The following is an 18,487-nucleotide window of genomic DNA, read 5'->3' on the forward strand; positions in this document are numbered from 1 at the left end:
CTATGATATCCTTAATAATTGATTCCATCATTTTACCCACTACTGATGTCAGGCTGACCGGTCTATAATTCCCTGTTTTCTCTCTCCCTCCTTTTTTAAAAAGTGGGGTTACATTGGCTACCCTCCACTCCATAGGAACTGATCCAGAGTCAATGGAATGTTGGAAAATGACTGTCAATGCATCCACTATTTCCAAGGCCACCTCCTTAAGTACTCTGGGATGCAGTCCATCAGGCCCTGGGGATTTATCGGCCTTCAATCCCATCAATTTCCCCAACACAATTTCCCGACAAATAAGGATTTCCCTCAGTTCCTCCTCCTTACTAGACCCTCCGACCCCTTTTATATCCGGAAGGTTGTTTGTGTCCTCCTCAGTGAATACTGAAGCAAAGTACTTGTTCAATTGGTCAGCCATTTCTTTGTTCCCCGTTATGACTTCCCCTGATTCTGACTGCAGGCGATCTATGTTTGTCTTTACTAACCTTTTTCTCTTTACATATCTATAGAAACTTTTGCAATCCGTCTTAATGTTCCCTGCAAGCTTCTTCTCGTACTCCATTTTCCCTGCCCTAATCAAACCCTTTGTCCTCCTCTGCTGAGTTCTAAATTTCTCCCAGTCCCCGGGTTCGCTGCTATTTCTGGCCAATTTGTATGCCACTTCCTTAGCTTTAATGCTATCCCTGATTTCCCTTGATAGCCACGGTTGAGCCACCTTCCCTTTTTTATTTTTACGCCAGACAGGAATGTACAATTGTTGTAGTTCATCCATGCGGTCTCTAAATGTCTGCCATTGCCCATCCACAGTCAACCCCTTCAGCATCATTCGCCAATCTATTCTAGCCAATTCACGCCTCATACCTTCAAAGTTACCCTTCTTTAAGTTCTGGACCATGGTCTCTGAATTAACTGTTTCATTCTCCATCCTAATGCAGAATTCCACCATATTATGGTCACTCTTCCCCAAGGGGCCTCGCACAACGAGATTGCTAATTAATCCACTCTCATTACACAACACCCAGTCTAAGATGGCCTCCCCCCTAGTTGGTTCCTCGACATATTGGTCTAAAAAACCATCCCTTATGCACTCCAGGAAATCCTCCTCCACCGTATTGCTTCCAGTTTGGTTAACCCAATCTATATGCATATTAAAGTCACCCATTATAACTGCTGCACCTTTATTGCACGCACCCCTAATTTCAGGCTCTTTCCGCTTTAGAGAAACTTTTTCAAGCATACGTGACTGGTTGAAGTTTATCCGACTCATTAGCTTGTTGGAGTATGCAACCAATTCCATATGACAAAGCATCATAGGCCAATACTAAACATTTACATGGGTCATAATGTACCAGCAGCTTGTTAGAGCAAAGCAGATTAGTGGCTTTCTCAAAAGCTCTGTCTTGAGATGCACTCCACACCCAGTTGTCGCCTTTTCTTAGCAGCATGTGCAGTGGTTCTAATAAGATGCTCAATTTAGGTAGGAAGTTACCGAAGTAGTTGAGTAGACCCAGGAACAAACGCAGCTCCGTCACGTTCTGTGGCTTGGGTGCATTCTTGATGGCCTTAGTTTTTGCGTCCATGATGCTGTCAGCAGCAATTTTTCTCCCCAGGAATTCGACCTCTGGTGCCATGAAGATGCACTTCGAACATTTCAATCTGAGTCCCACTTTGTCCAGACGATGTAGAAGCTCTTCCAGGTTGTTCAGATGTTCCTCGGAGTCATGACCTGTGATCAGGATGTCATTTTGGAACATGATGGTTCTGGGAACGGACTTCAGTAGACTCTACATGTTCCTCTGAAATATTGCTGCAGCCGAGCGAATTCCAAAAAGGCAACTGTGATAAATAAACAGTCCTTTATGCGTGTTAATGCACATAAGTCTCTTCGATGTCTCGACCAGCTCCTGTGTCATGTAGGCCAATGTCAAGTCCAGTTTGGTGAATGACTTCCCCCCGGCTAGCGTTGCAAATAAGTCATCAGCCTTCGGTAACAGGTACTGATCCTGTTTCGAAACCCAGTTGATCGTAGCCTTGTAGTCTCCACAGATTCTGACTGTGCCATCACTTTTCAGCACAGGAACAATGGGGTTGGCCCATTCATTAAATTCAACCGGTGATATGATCCCTTCACGCTGGAATCTGTCCAGTTCGATTTCGACCTTCTCCCTCATCATATACGGAACTGCCCGAGCTTTATGATGGACGGGTCTTGCATCCGAGTCCACGTGGATCTGCACCTTGGTTCCCGTGAAGTTGCCGATGCCTGGTTCAAACAGCGAGGGGAACTTGCTCAGTACTTGGGCACATGTATCTTTCTCCGACGACAACACCTTGATGTTGTTCCAATCGCATCTGATTTTTTTCAAGCCAGTTCCTGCCGAACAGCGTTGGACTATTCCCTGGGGCAATCCATAGCGGTAACCCGTGAACCGCACCGTCATATGACACTTTAATTGTGGCACTGCCAATCACCATTATGAGTTCTTTGGTGTAAGTGTGCAACTTGGCATTGACTGTGTTGTGTGTGCATGCCTGTTTACTGTGTGATGTCTGTAACACTGTTATGCAACACTGAATGTACCCTTACACTGTACACACCTTGCCTGCACACCAGAGGGTGCTGCTGCTGGAGACCTAAGGGTTACCTGCACACTGCGGGTAACCCAGTATAAAAAGGAACACACAGCTTGTTGTCGGCACTCAGGAGCTGCAAATAAAGGACTACAGGCCTACACAGTTTAATTATCATACCCTGCCTCGCGGAGTCATTATTAATGGTGCCTACATACCTTACAGACTGGACTCAGCCTGGGCCTCACAGCCTTAGTATCCCACAGCTTGTCGAATGCCCTCTGGCTCTTTATCAATTGACTTGCCCCCGTGTCCAGTTCCATCGATACCAGTACCCCATTAAATTTCACGTTGATCATTATCGGTTTACTCTTAGTTAGGAACGAGTACAGTCCATACACTTCCTCCTCTGGTATGTCAGATTGCATATCCAGATCCATGCTAGTCTGACTATCAGCCTCCATGTGGTGTGTCGCAGCACGCTTGCTCATCTGCAGACACTTGTGCTGGAGATGCCCCACTCTCAGACAGCCTTTGCAACTATATTGCTTAAATCGGCACTGCTGGTGCTGGTGATTTCCCTCACAATGCCAACATGGAGAAATCGGATGCATTCCTGCTGGCGGACTTTGGGCAGCCACAGCTTTCGCGTACGCAGTCGGGTAGGCTCTCCCATGTGCTGCTCTGCTGAACACCAAAGCAATCATATTTACCGTACTTGCCGAGTTTCGATCTTTCACTGATATCTGCTTTAGACTTCTATCCGTCATCATGCATGACAGCGATCGTGATGGCCCTGTTCAACCCAACGTCTCCACCGCCAGTAGTTTATGCAGGATCACCTCATGGTTGATGCTGATTACAAAGAAGTCACGCAGCATGTCTGCCAGCATAGCCCCGAACTTACACGGTCCCGCTAGATGTCTCAGGTCGGCAACGAATTCCGCCGCATTCTGGCCCTCTGAGCGAATGTGCATGTATAATCTGTATCTCGAGATGATGATGCCTTCATCTGGCTTAAGGTGGTCCTGTACCAGTGCACACAATTCTTTATACGTCATCTCTGTTGGACTCACAGGCAGGAGTAGATTCTTTATCAGACCATAGATTTTTGGACCGCAAACCGTGAGGAACACCGCCCGGCGCCGATCTGCGTCACCGACTTCCTCCATTTTGTTGGCCATGAAGAATTAGCTCAAATGGCTCACAAAGTCTGCCCAATCTTCTCCTTCCACGAATCGCTTCAACAATCCAATTGTGCTCATTTTTGCATGCAAAGGTTCTTGTTGCCTCGTCGCCAAATGTTGTGTATGCAATAACTGTTAGACTGAGTACTGTTTAACTCCAAGAGGCATGACCTTGGCTCTGCTTTATTAAGGCCCAAAGTGACTAATATACAAAATGGCTGGTCTTTTATACTTGGGCTGCACACACGTGCGTGCAGCCCAATGGCCTCCAACAGTGATGCCATCTAGTGGCTAATGATCCTTAAAGTACATACATGACAAACACCAATGTGTCCCCATTTAAAAAATATTCTGTTTTTCTATTCTTTCTATCAAAGTGAATAACCTCACATTTCCGTACATTATACTCCATCTGCCACCTTACTGCCCATGCACTTAGTCTATCTATATCCCTTCGCAGACGCCTTGCGTTCTCCTCACAGCTTATTGTCCCACCTAGCTTTGTATCCAGCAAACGTGGATACATTACACTCAGTCCCCTCACCTAGATCATTATCATCATCATAATATAGATTGTACATAGCTGAGGCCCCAGCACTGATTCTTGCAGCACCACACTAGTTACCGTCTTCCAAACTGAGAAAGACCCGTTTATCCCTACTATGTTTCTCTCCGTTAACCAATCCTCCATCCATGCTAATACATTGCCTCCAATCCCATGAGCCCTTATCTTGTGTAATAACCTTTTATGTGGCAACTTATCGAATACCTTTTTGAAAACCAAATATACTATCCACTGGTTCCCTTTTATCTACCCTGCTAGTTACATCCTCAAAAAACTCAAATAAATTTGTCAAACACGATTTCCCTTTCATAAAACCATGTTGATTCCAGCATTTTCCCGATGACTGATGTCAGGCTAACTGGCCTGTAGTTCCAAGTTTTCTCTCTTCCTCCGTTCTTGAATAGCGGGGTTACATTTGCTACCTTCCAATCCACTCGGACTGTTCTAGAATCTAGGGAATTTTGAATGAACAAAACATTATCTCTGCAGCCACCTCTTTTTAGAACTCTAAGATGTAAGCCGCCAGGTCCAGGGGCTTTGTCGGCGTTTAGTCCCATTAGCTTCTGCAGTACTTTTTCTGCACTTATATTAATGACATTAAGTTCCTCACCCTCGTTAAACCCTTGTTTCCCCTACCATTTTAGGTATGCTTTTTGTGCCTTCTACTAAGAAGAGAGATTCAAAATTTTTGTTTAACATTTCTGCCATTTCCTTATTCCCCATAATAATTTCTCCAGCCTCAGTCTCTAAAGGACCAATGTTTACTTTTGCTATTCTCTTCCTTTTTACATACTTGTAGAAGCTCCAAAAATCTGATCTTATATTTCTTGCTAGTTTTCTCTCATAGTCCATATTTTCCATATTTATCAATGTTTTGGTCACCCTTTGCTATTTTCTCAAACTCTCACAATCCTCAGGTTTATTACTATTCTTCGCAACATTATAAGCTTCTTCTTTCAATCTAATGCTATGCTTAACTTCTTTAGTTAGCCACGGATGGATCACTTTTCATATAGAATGAACACTCTCATATAGAATGGACACTCTGAAAACATATAGAATGGACACTCATAACATATGGAATGGTAAACAACAACTTATATTTATATAGTGCCTTTAACATAGTGAAACGTCCCAAGGCGTATCAAAGGTGTGTTATAACACAAAACAAATAAATTTGAATCCGAGCCACATAAGAAGAAATTATGACAGATGACAATGAAACCTTGGTCAAAGAGGTAAGTTTTAAGGAATGTCTTAAAGGAGGAAAGAGAGGCAGAGAGTTTCGCGAGAGAGTTCCAGATCTTAGGGCCCAGGCAGCTGAAGGCATGGCCACCGATGGTTGAGCAGTTATAATCTGGGATGCTCAAGAGGGCACAATTTGAGGAGCGCAGACATCTTAGGGGGTTGTGAGGCTGAAGGAGATTACAGTGATAGGGATGGAGGGATTTGTAAACAAGGATGAGATTTTTGAAATCGAGATGTTGCTTAACTGGGAGCCAATGTAAGTCAGCGAGCACTGGGGTGATAGGTGAGTGGAACTTGGTGCAAGATAGGATATGGGCTGCCGAGTTTTCGATGACCTCAACTTTATGTAGGGTAGAATATGGGAGGCCAGCTAGGAGTGCGTTGGAGTAGTCAAGTCTAGAGGTAACAAAGGCACGGATGAGGTTTTCAGCAGCTGAGGCAGCGGCAGTGACGGGCAATGTTACGGAGGTGGAAATGTGCGGTTTTAGTTATGCCGCGGATATGTGGCTGGAACCAACAGTCTGGATCAGCCTCAGACAGATGCTAGGGAGAGGGATTGAGTCGGTGGCTAGGGAATGCCGCTTGTAGCGGGAACCAAAGACAATAGCTTCGGTCTTCCCAATATTTAATTGGAGAAAATTTCTGCTCATAGATTACTGAATATCGGACAAGCAGCCTGACAATTTAGAGACCATGGAGGGGTTGAGAGAAGTTGTGGTGAGATAGAGCTGGGTGTTGTCAGTGTACATGTGGAAACTGATGCCATGTTTTCAGATGATGTCGCCAAGGAGCAGCATATAAATGAGAAATAGGAGGGGGGCCAAGGATAGATCCTTGGGGGACACCGAAGGTAACAATGCAGGACTGGGAAGAGAAGCCATTGGATGTGATTTTCTAGCTATGATTATAGATAAGAATGGAACTAGGCAAGTGCAGTCAGTCCCACCCAGCTGGCCGGTGGTGGAGAGACGTTGGAGGAAGATGGAGAGGTCAATTGCGTCAAAGGCTGCAGACAGGTCAAGAAGAATGAGGAGGGATAGTTTATCTTTGTCACAGTCACAAATGCTGAGAATGACGTGAATAGTGAGTTGGCCACAACACAGGTAAAGGGTACATAGCCAGATAGGGGATGGGTGACCAACAGGAAGTGCAGTGGAAGGAAGGTAGTGCAGGGGTCCCCTGTGATCATCCTCCTGCAAAGCAGATGCATCGCTTTGAGTACTGTTGAGGGGGATGACTCATCAGGGGAGAGCAGCAGCAGTCAAGTTCATGGCACCATGGGTGGCTCTGCTGCATATGAGGGCAGGAAAAAGAGTGGGAGAGCGATAGTGATAGGAGATTCTATTGTAAGGAGAATAGATAGATGTTTCTGCGGCTGCAATCGAGACTCCAGGATGGTATTTTGCCTCCCTGGTGCAAGAGTCAAGGATGTCTCCGAGCGGCTGCAGGACATTTTGGAGGGGGAGGGTAAACAGCCAGATGTCATGATGCATATAGGTACCAGCGATATGGGTAAAAAACAGATGAGGTCCTACAAGATGAATTTAGGGAGCTAGGAACTAAATTAAAAAGTAGGACCTCAAAAGTAGTAATCTCAGGATTGCTACCAGTGCCACGTGCTAGTCAGAGTAGGAATCGCAGGATAGCTCAGATGAATGTGTGGCTTGAGGAGCAGTGCAGAAGGGAGGGATTCAAATTCCTGGGACATTGGAACCGGTTCTGGGGGGAGGTGGAACCAGTACAAACCGGACGGTCTGCACCTGGGCAGAACCGGAACTAATGTCCTAGAGGGAGTGTTTGCTAGTGCTGCTGGGAGGGAGTTAAACTAATATGGTAGGGGGATGGGAACCAATGCGGGGAGACAGAGGGAAGTAGAATGGGGGCAGAAGCAAAAGATAGAAAGAAGAAAAGTAAATGTGGAGGGCAGAGAAACCCATGGCAAAAAGCAAAAAGGGCCACATTACAGCAAAATTCTAAAGGGGCAAAGGGTGTTAAAAAGACAAGCTTGAAGGCTCTGTGCCTCAATGCGAGGAGTATTTGCAATAAGGTGGACGAATTAACTGCGCAGACAGCAGTTAACAGATATGATGTAATTGGCATTAAGGAGACATGGCTCCAGGGTGACCAAGGCTGGGAACTCAACATCCAGGGGTATTCAACATTTAGGAAGGATAGACAGAAAGGAAAAGGAGGTGGGGTGGTGTTGCTGATTAAAGAGGAAATTAATGCAATAGTAAGGAAGGACATTAGCTTGGACGATGTGGAATCGGTATGGGTGGAGCTATGGAATACCAAAGGGCAGAAAACGCTAGTGGGAATTGTGTACAGATCACCAAACAGTAGTAGTAAGGTTGGGGACAGCATCAAACAAGAAATTAGGGATGCGTGCAATAAAGGTACAGCAGTTATCATGGGCAACTTTAATCTACATATTGACTGGGCTAACCAAACTGGTAGCAATTCGGTGGAGGAGGATTTCCTGGAGTGTATTAGGGATGGTTTTCTAGACCAATATGTCGAGGAGCCAACTAGAGGGCTGGCCATCCTAGACTGGGTGATGTGTAATGAGAAAGGACTAATTAGCAATCTTGTTGTGCGAGGCCCCTTGGGGAACAGTGACCATAATATGGTAGAATTCTTTATTAAGATGAACAGTGACACAGTTAATTCAGAGACTAGGGTCCTGAATTTAAGGAAAGGTAACTTCGATGGTATGAGACGTGATGTGGTTAGAATACACTGGCGAGTGATACTTAAAGAGTTGACAATGGATAGGCAATGGCAAACATTTAAAGATCACATGGATGAACTTCAACAATTGTACATCCCTGTCTGGAGTAAAAAGAAAACGGGGAAGGTGGCTCAACCGTGGCTAACAAGACAAATTAAGGATAGTGTTAAATCCAAGGAAGAGGCATATAAATTGGCCAGAAAAAGCAGCAAAGCTGAGGACTGGGAGAATTTTATAATACAGCAGAGGAGGACAAAGGGTTTAATTAGGAGGGGGAAAATAAAGTATGAGAGGAAGCTTGCTGGGAACATAAAAACTGACTGCTAAAGCTTCTATAGATATGTGAAGAGAAAAAGTGAAGACAATCATAGGTCTCTTGCAATCAGATTCAGGTGAATTTATAATGGGGAACAAAGAAATGGCGCACCAGTTAAACAAATACTTTGGTTTTGTCTTCATGAAGGAAGACACAAATAACCTTCCGGAAATACTAAGGGACCGAGGGTCTAGTGAGGAGGAACTGAAGGAAATCCTTAATAGGTGGGAAATTGTGTTAGGGAAATTGATGGGATTGAAGGCTGATAAATCCCCAGGGCCTGATAGTCTGCATCCCAGAGTACTTAAGGAAGTAGCCCTAGAAATAGTGGATGCATTGGTGATCATTTTCCAACAGTCTATCGACTCTGGATCGGTTCCTATGGACTGGAGGGTAGCTAATGTAACACCACTTTTTAAGAAGGGAGGGAGAGAGAAGGCGGGTAATGATAGACCAATTAGCCTGACATCAGTTGTGGGGAAAATGTTGGAATCAATTATTAAAGGTGAAATAGCAGCACATTTGGAAAGGAGTGACGGGATCGGTCGAAGTCAGCGAGAATTTATGAAAAGGAAATCCTGCTTGACAAATCTTCTAGAAGTTTCGAGGATGTAACTAGTAGAGTGAACAAGGGAGAACCGGTGGATGTGGACTTTCAAAAGGCTTTCAACAAGGTCCCACACAAGAGATTGGTGTGCAAAAGTGAAGCACATCATATTGGGGGTAATGTACTGACATGGATAGAGAACTGGTTGGCAGACAGGAAGCAGAGAGTTGGGATAAATGGATCCTTTTCAGAATGGCAGGCAGTGACTAGTGGGGTGTCGCAGGGCTCAGTGCTGGGACCCTAGCTAATTACAATATACATTAATGATTTGGATGAAGGAATTGTGTGTAATATCTCCAAATTTGCAGATGACACTAAGCTGGGGGGTGGTGTGAGCTGTGAGGAGGATGCTAAAAGGCTGCAGGGTGAATTGGACAGGTTCGGTGAATGGGCAAACAAGTGGCAGATGCAGTATAATGTGGATAAATGGTGGTTATTCACTTTAGTGGCAAAAACACGAGGGCAGAATATTATCTGAATGGCAGCAGGTTAGGAAAAGGGGGAGGTGCAATGAGAATTGGGTGTCATGGTACATCAGTCATTAAAAGTTGGCATGCAGGTACAGCAGGCGGTAAAGAAGGCAAATGGTATATTGGCCTTCATAGCTAGGGGATTTGAGTATAGGAGCAGGGAGGTCAAGGAGGTCTTACTGCAGTTGTACAGGGCCTTAGTGAGGCCTCACCTGGAATATTGTGTTCAGTTTTGGTCTCCTAATCTGAGGAAGGACGTTCTTACTATTGAGGGAGCGCAGCGAAGGTTCACCAGACTGATTCCCAGGATGGCAGGACTGACATATGAGGAGAGACTGGATCGAGTGGGCGTGTATTCACTGGAGTTTAGAAGGATGAGAGGGGATCTCATAGAAACATATAAAATTCTGACGGGACTGGACAGGTTAGATGCAGCAAGAATATTCCCGATGTTGGGGATTTCCAGAACCAGGGGACATAGTCTAAGGATAAGGGGTAAGCCATTTAGGACTGAGATGAGGAGAAACTTCTTCACTCAGAGTTGTTAACCTGTCGAATTCCCTACCGCAGAGAGTTGTTGATGCCAGTTCATTGGATATATTCAAGAGGGACTTAGATATGGCCCTTATGGCTAAAGGGATCAAGGGGTATGGAGAGAAAGCAGGAAAGGGGTACTGAAGTGAATGATCAGCCATGATCTTATTGAATGGTGGTGCAGGCTCGAAGGGCCGAATGGCATACTCCTGCACCTATTTTCTATGTTTCTAAAGGATGTCATTTGTCAGTTTGCTGAGAGCTGTTTTGGTACTGTGGCACGCGCGGAAACCAGATTGAAGGGATTCTAACATGAAGTTCCGGGAAACATGGGCCCGGATTTGGGAGGCGACAATACGTTCAAGGACTTTGGAGAGGAAAGGGAGGTTGGGGATGGGGCGGTAGCTTGCAAGCGCAGTGGGGTCAAGGGTTGTGTTTTTGAGGAGAGGTGCGATGACGACAGATTTGAAGGAGAGGGGGGCAGTACTTGAGGAGAGAGAACCGTTAACAATGTCAGCTAACATGGGAGCCAGAAAAGAAAATTGGGTGGTCATCAGTTTAGTGAGAGTAGGGTCAAGGTCGCAGAAAGTGGGTCTCATGGACAAGATGAGTGTAAGGTCAAAAGGGGAGATCAGAGAGAAACTGGAGAGAGATACGAATTGAGGGCTAGGGCAGAGGGGATCCTCAGAGGAAGTTTGGACTGGTGGGCTAGGGGAATGAAGGGGAAGTGGCAGAGGCAGTTGATCGGATGGTCTCAATCTTTGAGACAAAGATGTCCATGAACTCCTCGCACTTGTTGTTGTTGTTGTTGTGGTGAGAGTTTGGTGGAGACAGGGGAGAGGAGTTTAAGAAGACGCTTAGCAGTAGAGAATAGTAGCCGAGGGTTACCTTTGCATTCCAGAATGATCCTGGAATAGTGAACAGTTTGTGCAGGCAAGAGTAGGACCCGATAATGCTTTATGTGGTCCTGCCAGGTCTGGCGGTGAATGACTAAACCAGTTGTCCACCACATCCGTTCAAGACTGCACCCCTTGAACGTAAGGGAGCGAAGATGAGGGCCGTACCAGGGCGCACGGCCTGGGTGTGAGAGAGTAATGGGTTTTTATAGGACTAGGGCATCAAAGGTGGTGGTGAGGGTGTGGTTGAACAGATCGATGGCTGCAGAAATGTCATGGTGTATGGAGGGCCAAAGTTTGGAGTTGATAAGTGCAGTTTTAAGAGTATTTGGAGAGAGTTTTTTCCAGGGGCGGGCGCAGAAGTAGGGTTGGGTGGGGGAAGGGGGATGTGGGTGGAGAGTGATACAAAGAAATGGCCAGAGATGGCCTTATCTGCAATTGACACGGTAGAAATAGCGAGGGCAGGAGGACAATCTGATAACATATGCATGATGAATATACAACAACTTCATAAATATCTATGTGAATGTACCCTTAATCGAACAATGGCTTCTTAAAATCATGAGTACCATTTATGTATAATTGCTTCATTAAATATATGTATAAACTTACAACAGCTTCATAAAATGTGACTGTATATTCTTAAAAATACAGTAAAAATGGATAAAATAAGTAGCCATGTCCAATGCCAGAATGCTGAATAAACAATTTCACTTACTAGAAAGTATTTTTGTATCTTGTCCTAACTGAAGTAAAGAGGTTCAATTATGCTACTACATCACAGGCCGGTGACAGAAAGACAATTAATGTGCATGCTCTATTACTTTTGTGATGTCTTATTGCCCACCACTGCCATTGTCTATTTTAATAAAGCAATATTGTATTTCATCTGTCAATCTGATGTCGAATTCTATCCTTGTCTACTGTTTCGATATATTTATGGCCGTGTGCTAAGTTGCATCTGTTTTACCCTATCACTCTCTCCAATAAACTTGTGCTCTTGTTTGACTGTTGGAAAGCTGTTTGGCCTTTTACTGTAACTCTAGTGGAACATTAAGCTCTTTTCAGCATAAATATTAACATGTTGAAATGCAATCATTTCAGATGTTTCTATGGCGAATTTTAATTTGTGCTATACTAATTCACCTTAATAAAACCTGGGAAGCCAAATTAATCAAGACATTCTTTCACATAGGAAGCAGACTTAGGAAGTTGGGGATAATGTATTTTAATTTGTCGAAACAAGGTGATGTATAGAAGTCCAATTTAGACAATTTAAATGAGGACAGTTTTGCTGATTAGTACTTCACGGGTCAGTATCAGTCCCTTTATCTTGGACTCATTCCTTGTTAAAGCAGAACTTTTTTCCAAATGATTCATTATACTAAAAGTATTATGAAAAGATACAAGTGCTTCAGTAACTAGTGGCATCTAATTCAACATGGGAATAGAATATAAAACTTCAACCCAACTGCAAAATATTTAATCAAACACAACTTTTCAGACATTGCAAATAGAAGCCGCTGGCTCAAACAGCTTTCTGCAACTTTTGCTACTGTTGGGATCTCATTTGTAGTAACAGAAGACTGCCTGTTAAATAGAAGCACACAATAGGTGGTGGGGGCGGTGGGGTGGGGGGAGGGGGATTTAAATTTAAATATATGGTTTGGGATCTGTGTTTTCTTGTTGTACAGATGTTTCTTCTGAGGCCATTTCCAAAACTATTTTCATCCATTATAACCAATATTTCTTCACTATTTTTCTTCCTCTGCCTCTGCACTGAACAGCATCTCATCCTCGATGATTTCAACCTCCATCTCAATTCCTCATGTTCTCTCCTCTGAGTTCACTAGCCTCCTATCCTCCCTTAGTCTGTCCCTCCATGTAAAGTCCCCAACCAATATTTATGGCCACACCCTCGACTTTGCCATCTTTCGTGGCCTTGCTCCTCCCATCATGTCAATCATGCACATTCTGTACTTCATTAGCTAAGACTTTAGAAACGATATACATATAAAAATCCCTTGTGCTCGAACACCATTCTCGCCTGAAAATGGGGATAAATAAGCCCCTATATCTGCAACTGGTATCTATGGGAAGGACAAGCTATTCAGTTTAAATACAAGCATTCAGTGGATTTTGTTTGAATATGTGTTGATTGGGCAGCTTTATTTGAGTTTAATAGATACACATTTAAATGTTTTTTGTCCTGTGGTATATCTCAGCTTGTTTTGGTCAAATTCCGTTGTCCATCTGAAGCCAATAGAAAGGTAGCGATAGGCCAGAAATTCTGTGGTCAGAAGTGAAATACTGTGTATTCAGGTGGTCCAGTTTACACTGAAGTTTAGCACAGCTGTTTCCACTGTTATTTTCTATTTAGAACCAGAAGTGTCTCAGAATAAGGGGACAGCCATTTAGGACTGAGATGAGGAGAAACTTATTCACTCAGAGGGTGGTGAATCTTTGGAATTCTTTAACCCAGAGAGCTATGGAGGCTCAGTATATTCAAGACAGAGATCAATAGATTTTTGGAAATTAAGGGAATCAAGGGATATGATGATAGTGCAGGAAAGTGGAGTTGAGGTAGAAGATCTCTTTGAATGGCAGAGCAAGCTCGAGGGGCCGAATGACCTACTCCTGCTCCTAATTCTTATGTTCTTATGTTCCAATAAGGGATATTTAAACATGAAAGCAACTGTAAATCTACAGTGTGACATTGCTGCTGTTCACTTATCCATTTACTGTTTAATAAATCTGTTTGGCAGTTTCTAGCCTAAGGTCTCAGTTTGGCTCAGTGACAGTACTTTTGCCTTTGAGTTAGAAGATCGTAGGTGCAAGCCCCAATCCAGAGATTTGAGTAGTTACTCTAAGATGACACTTCCGTGCAGTACTGAGGAAGTGCTGCACTGCCTGAGGTACTATCTTTCAGATAATATGTTAAACCGAGGCCTTCTCTGCTCTTTCAGGTGGATGTTAAATATCCCACTGTGCTATTTAGAAGAGCAGAGAAGGTCTACCGATTTCCTGGCCAACATTTATCTCTCAAACATCTCTCAAACAGATGATCTGATCTGGTCATTTCTTTCGTTGCTGCTTGTGGGATCTTGCTGTGCGCAAATTGGCTGCCACATTTCTTGCATTGCATCAATAACTACACTTCAAAGTACTTCATGGCAGTAAAGTGTTTTGGGACACCCTGAGATGCTAAAAGGGGTTATATAAATGCAAGCTTTTCTTTAAGCAATGTTCCAAAAAAGTGTTTATTGTACTGCTTTATAAGAAATTCACATGAGGGCACTTGACATAGCTAGTAAAGTGAAATAAAAGGTCAAGGCTTTTTTGTTGCACTCGTGAGTTCACTACATGTTACCTAGATATTGAACAGGTGAAGGCGCACTCTGCTTTGCAGGGATTGAGGGCTCATTTATGAATACGCTGAGATGTCAAATTCAATAAAAATACCCGGAGTGGAACACTCCACCCCCCTCCCGCCTCCAAAAAAGTAACACATGTACAGTCAGATAATTAACAATGTTTGTACATTAAATTCAGCACTGAACTTTCCCCACTCCACGATATCAGTGAATGATAATACTGCTCGCTGAAGTTGGGCTAACTGGGAAATGCTGATTTAACTGCACACACAATCAGAATTGTCATTCCAATCACTGCACCCCAAAATTGCCACAAGGGGGACATTTGCTTGCTCTAAATCTGCACTACATGGGCAGTATACCCTGTACTGCACAGCAGTGCGATTGTACTGTCCTGAAAAGTAACACAGATTGAGGATATGACACAACTGACTAAAAAGGGTGCGTAAAAAGGCGTTACTGTACTCTTTAGAGCTGAAAACTATTATTTAGACACAGACCGCAAAAAAATCGAGTTAACTTATAAAGAATAAGTACAGTACCTTTGTCATCTTTGAAGGAAAACAAATCGTTCATCTGCACAAGTAGCAACACGATCAAGGATGTTTGGTATGTCACCAACAACAGCATAGTTTTAGGAACGACTCAGATTAAAACAGACCGATTGAAAAAAAGTTCTCACAGAAAATGTGAGTAAAGCATGGCAAATGACTATGTGGACCACCACAGAACCACACCCGTACAATGTCAGAAATATCAGTTACATAATGTCTTGAATCTTGGAGGATCATAAGGGAAATGACTAGGCTCAACGCGTGTAGGGAAATTCCACCCTAGGCTCTGTGAAAAAAAACTCAGGGATCTGAACGATCAATGCAACAGTTTTCAAGCCAGTACATTTTTTAAGTCTCTGCCACATCTCGCTTCCTAATTTATTGCAGATTTACAACTCCGGAAACTCCTCCAGTCCTTGACGTGAAATAATTTTATCTTGACACTCAATGAAGATAATGCTTCAGAATTGAAGTGAATTCATTAAAAACTGGAAATTCTGTATGTTCAGGGATAAATGAGCTGGTGATGGGAATAGTGTAGCTTTCCAAAATTAACCTCAGTAATACAGCCCGAGGCCAGGGCACATGCAGCTCCAATAACAGGAACGGGCACACCTTTCGTTGGAGCAAACCTAGAAATATCTGGAGCAAAATGCTTTAATTTTCATGCTTTGCAAACCTGTCGTAACGAGCGCTCGCTCAAGTGTAAATACATTCACAGTAAATGGCCAGAACTAATTTCTGTTTTTGCTGCGGACATGATTCTCTACTCCCTCTCCCTATACATGTGCGCATTTGTGGTTCTCTTCTACATCCTAATGTGTACCTGCTATTGTCTTTTCTCTAGCTTAATATCTGCTTTCCCTCTCACTGACTCTATGCCGATGTTTTGTTTCGTTCTCTATCCGTGGCCATCTGTGATTCTGTGCCTACCAGTGTCTGAACCTCCCTCTACATCTCTCTTTGCTTCTTTTTCTCCCTGGGATTTTCTGCTGCTTTCTCTCCCCTTGTGTCTGTGCTTCTTTCCTGCCCCATCTCCCTGACTGTCTGAACTTCTCTATTTCCTAGTGTGATTTAATACCTATCTCCCCCCATGTGTCTGAACTTCTATCACTCTTGCTCCGCCTGAACTTCAGGCTGTCCACATATGCGTCTGAACTTCGCTTCCCTTGTGTCTGGGCGTCTTACTTTGTATCTGAACTTTTCTCTCTACCTTCAGGTTGTTAGAATGTTCCCCAGTTTCACCGCTTCCCATGCGCGGAACTTGTCTCTCCCTCTGTCCCTCTTTGGGGCACAGCTCTCCTCCCTGTGGGTCTGTACTCTTACACAAAAGCAAAATACTGCCGATGCTGGATTCTGAAATAAAAACAGAAAATGCTGGAAATCTCAGCGGGTCAGGCGAGAGAAACAGAGAGAAACAGAGCTAACGTTTCAGGTCGATGAACTGGCGAATGTTCGAAATGAACACATTCTTAAGGAGTACTGAAAGGGGGAAGGGAGGAAAGACCAAAGGGAAAATCTGTGATAGGGTGGGAGACAGGAAAGATTTGAGAAACAAAAGGGTGATGGGCCAACTTGAGATAGTAATGGCAAGAGTTAGAAAAAGATTAGTCTAGATAGGATGTGAATGGCAGAATAATTACTAGCTGTCATGGGAAACAGAGAAAAACTACTCTGTACTCTTCCTGTCTTTGCAGATCTGAGTTACTGTTCTCCCTTTTCTGTGTGTCTGAATTCTCTTGCCCTCTCTTTCTGTGACCCTTCATTTGTCGTCAGCAGAGAAGCAAAGGAGCTCACTCTGTAGCAAGAAGTTTGTCTTTTTCAACGTTCAATTGATTTCAACGCAGTCAACGCAAGAATCCCTTGTGAGATGCTGCAGTATCGTCAACAGGCTGTCTAAGAATTCTCACATACAGGAAACCAGGAGATGAAAAGCTGCTTTTATCCTGACATTTAAAAATGTTACAGAGAGTGAAATAAAGATTGGGACTTTCACATAGGCCAAGGCCACTATTCCCTCACTAATGGTCCCGGATATCGTTCACATTTCTTATGTCATTGCTTTTACTTCTGCCGACAGTCCCGCTACCTCATCACTCACCTCACTGATGGCGTCTAGGAGTGATTGGATAAGGTCAATGCTCTCTGCACTCAATGACTTCATCTGAACCACATCTGTTAGACGGTCGGGCTCTCCTTCCCCTCCTCCCCATGGGTGTGGCTCACACCCCAACACTGGGACCTGCAGCCTGGGACAGCGGGGCGCTGGGTGTGCCTCGCTGCATCACATACTGGGACCCACAACCTCAGAAGGTTGGGCCCTGGGTGTGCTTTGCTGCACCCAGCCACTGGGACCCGCAACCTCGGAAGGTGTGAAACCATGGAAACTCCCACCAACACTCGAACCACTAGTCACGGAAGGGGCTGTCACCTCCATGATCGGCACCTCCTCCAAAGTCAGTACAACAGTGGGAGCTTCATCCAGCTCCATTACCTCCCCTTCCCCCTCACCCCCATGTTTTTGGTCTGAAGGGTTGGATTGGAAGATGTTCTCTTCAGGCTCGTCCTCGACTGAATCTTCTTCTGCATTGTCAGGGTTTGCCTCGAGTTCTGCAAAAAATAACAGAACAGTCAAATGGTGAGCAGCAGAGGAGGGGGCAGGGTGGGTGGCATGAATAGGCTCACACATCACAGGACAGGCAGCAGGCTGATTTGAAGGACCATGATGAATTTGCAGGACTTGACCCCTCCCTCGAGTGTGGGCCCAGCTTGCACAGTACTGATTGCTTATTTCCAGGCATGACCCATCAAAGCAGCGACCCTCTCTTCCAAGGGGGTCAGTGGGTGCAGATTTGCCGGGCTTCCTCCTGTTCCAGTTCTTTCCCTTTTATTATGTGCCACATTCCTCTGCAAAGATGAATATGCAACTTTTTAGAGAGGGTGTCTTTCTGTTGGGTGGGACATATCCAGCTGGTCACATTTACAATTGCAATTGCAATTCCATTGAATAAATTAAAATATTACTTACACTAACTATTTGACCAAAGTCCTGCCATTTCTTTTTATACTGGCCTCCAGATCTCGTGGTGGTCACTACTACGCAGTAATCTTCTGCAACTTGGTCCCAGCGTTTCTTCATTTTTTTGGGTGGAACTTTTGTGTGACCTCTGCGGGTGTCCAGTTCCTGCCAACTGTTCTCAATCACAGTAACTAGTGCCTCCACTTCTTCCTGTAAGAAATTCTTTGTCCTTGCACTGCGTTGCATCTTTATTGCTCCAGCTGTGATTTTTCCAATGCTCTCACACAGCACTCCTTCTCACACAAACAACAGGCTCTTTAAAAATGGCCAATTGCCAAATCCGAGCTGTACTGAGCATGCGCGTCCATTGGAATGATATCAAAAACATAACATTTTTTACCCGCGCATGCACAGAAGA

General features: G+C 44.2%; 1 protein-coding gene across 1 annotated transcript in view; it reads right to left on the reverse strand.

The window, feature by feature from the left end:
• Window positions 1-15,204, reverse strand: part of LOC139240420 (interleukin-6 receptor subunit beta-like) — a 140,670-nt gene extending 125,466 nt beyond the window's left edge. The window contains exon 1 of the mRNA XM_070868934.1: window positions 15,039-15,204. The gene's annotated coding sequence lies outside the window, so the exon portion shown is untranslated. The remainder of the gene's footprint in view (window positions 1-15,038) is intronic.
• Between the last annotated feature and the right edge of the window lie 3,283 nt (window positions 15,205-18,487).

Source organism: Pristiophorus japonicus, chromosome 2 (genome assembly GCF_044704955.1).
Source record: "Pristiophorus japonicus isolate sPriJap1 chromosome 2, sPriJap1.hap1, whole genome shotgun sequence".
Lineage (NCBI taxonomy): Eukaryota > Metazoa > Chordata > Chondrichthyes > Pristiophoridae > Pristiophorus > Pristiophorus japonicus.